Here is a 2,679-nt window from a genome sequence, read left to right as displayed (position 1 = left end):
CTAGGTGGGCCCCCTTGCTCAGATTGCCCAGAGGTATGGGTTGGGTTGCCACCAGTACCCTGATGACACCCAGCTCTATCTGCTGATGGATGGCCGGCCTGGCTGTGTCCCAGAAAACCTGGACCTGGTGTGGCAGGATGGCTTAGGCTGAGTCAATTGAAGTTGAACACAGTGAAGACAGAGGTCCTTTGCCTGAGTCGCAGCGGTCTGGGCAGGGAAATCCCCTTACCAGCTTTTGACGGTGTGCCACTGGCAATGGCGCACAAGGTCAGAAGCTTGGGGGGCTGCTGGAGCCAGCCTTGACAATGGAGGCCCAGATAGCAGCCACTGCTAAATCTGCTTTTTTCCATCTTAGGCGGGTGAGGCAGTTGGTCCCCTTCCTTGAACGCAGCGACCTGGCAACGGTGATCCATGCAACGGTCACCTCAAGGTTGGTCTACTGCAATGCCCTCTACTTGGGGCTGCCCCTGTCTCGAACCCGGAAACTACAGCTAGTGCAGAACGCGGCGGTCAGGGTGCTATTGGGGTTCCCCAGATGGGCGCACGTAACAGCCGGGACTGCGGGAACTGCACTGGCTGCCAATAGTATACCAGATTCGCTACAAGGTGCTGGTTATTGCCTTTAAATCCCTGTACGGCCTAGGACCTGCCTATCTTAGGAAGCGTCTCTCCCCACACATTCCCCAGAAGGTACTTAGATCTGGATCTCAAAATCTATTAGCAATCCCTGGACTGAAGGAGGCCAAATTAAAGACCGCTAGAGAGAGGGCCTTCTAGATCGATCGCAGCCGCCCACTGGTGGAATCAACTACCAGAGGAAGCGAGGGCCTTGTGGAACCTTGTCAAGTTCCGCAAGGCCTGTAAGACCGCTCTCTTCTGGTTGGCTTTCAACTGAGGCTGTATGGCAGAGAAATTGAAGAAATACTGTCGCTGTTGAAATTGAAATTATATGACATCAAAGAGACTAGCACCAAATTATTTTGACTGCTTTAATTACTGAATGTATAATTTTATAATATGTATGGTTTTAATCGTTTGTTGTGGTTTTATACTGTGAGCCGCCATGAGCCTGCTTCGGCGGGGAGGGCGGGATATAAAATAAATAAATAAATAAATAAAAATAGAGCTCTAGAGATGTAATGCAGAGTTGTAATTGCGGGAGATCTCTGGACACCGCCTGGAGTCTGGTAGCCCTAAACATACAGAAATCCTTTTTCATGTTAAGGTTTGCCACAGTCCAGCTTCTGGACTGGAGAGCCACTTTGGTGTAGTGGTTAAGTGCGCGGACTCTTATCTGGGAGAACTGGGTTTGATTCCCCACTCCTCCACTTGCACCTGCTGGGATGGCCTTGGGTCAGCCATAGCTCTGGCAGAGGTTGTCCTTGAAAGGGCAGCTGCTGTGAGAGCCCTCTCCAGCTCCACCCACCTCACAGGGTGTCTGTTGTGGGGGAGGAAGGTAAAGGAGATTGTGAGCCGCTCTGAGACTCTTCGGAGTGGAGGGTAGGATATAAATCCAATATCTTCTTCTTCTTCTGGGATTAGGGGAAAGGTTGCATGGCTAGAAAAATGTGGTTTTCAGATGAGCTCCACTGGCCTCCTTTTATAAGAAACCGGCTATATAGCATCTGCAAAAAAGTGCCCATGAAAGTTTTTCACTGGAATAAGGTATTGTTCAGGAGCCCTGTGGTGCAGAGTGGTAAAGTTGCAGTACTGCAGTCCAACCTCTGCTCACGGCCTGAGTTCAATCCCGGCGGAAGCTGGGCTCAGGTTGACTCAGTCTTCCATCCTTCCGAGGTCAGTAAAATAAGGACCCAGTTTGCTGGGGGGAAAGCGTAGATGACTGGGGAAGGCAATGGCAAACCACCCCGTTAAAAGGTCTGCCGTGAAAATGTCGTGATGCGACGTCACCCCAGAGTCGAAAACGACTGGTGCTTGCACCTTTACCTTTAAGGTATTGTTCAATTTTACCACAGGCAGGTCTGGGCATTGGCACCCCTATGTAAATGATTGATCCAAAGCCGGAAGATCCCTAACCTTCCAAGCCCAAAGGAGGCGATTTTCGTCACTTCTTGAAAAAGAGCCCCAAAGAGGTAAAAAAAGGGTAAAGGTAAGTCCCCTGTGCAAGCACCAGTCGTTTCCGACTCTGGGGTGACTTTGCTTTCACAACGTTTTCACGGCAGACCTTTTAACGGGGTGGTTTTGCCATTGCCTTCCCCAGTCATCTACACTTTCCCCCCAGCAAGCTGGGTCCTCATTTGACCGACCTCGGAAGGATGGAAAGGCTGAGTCAACCTCGAGCCGGCTACCTGACCCAGCTTCCGCCGGGGATCGAACTCTGGCCGTGAGCAGAGGGCTCTGACTGCAGTACTGCAGCTTTACCACTCTGCGCCACGGGGGCTCTTCCCCAATGAGGACGGGCCCCTAAAAGAGAGGAGCCGTCCTCTGCGAAGAGGCCATCTGGCGGCGGTAACCCTAGTTTGAGAGCCCTGCTGTCATCGCTCTGCTAAGAAAGAGCAGGGCGCTCGGAAGGAGGGAGGACAGGCAAAGGAGGGCTCCTCCTCCTCCTCTCGAACTCCGCCTTCCCAGCCCGGCCAGCCCCTGCCCAGGCTTCGCCGGATTCCGCTGCGCAGAAGCGGCGGGGAAATGGAGAGCTCCGGAGAAGACGAGGAGGAGGAGGAG

This window comes from Heteronotia binoei, chromosome 4, assembly GCF_032191835.1.
Source record: "Heteronotia binoei isolate CCM8104 ecotype False Entrance Well chromosome 4, APGP_CSIRO_Hbin_v1, whole genome shotgun sequence".
Taxonomy (NCBI): Eukaryota; Metazoa; Chordata; class Lepidosauria; order Squamata; family Gekkonidae; genus Heteronotia; species Heteronotia binoei.
Note: the sequence above shows the minus strand (reverse complement) of the source record.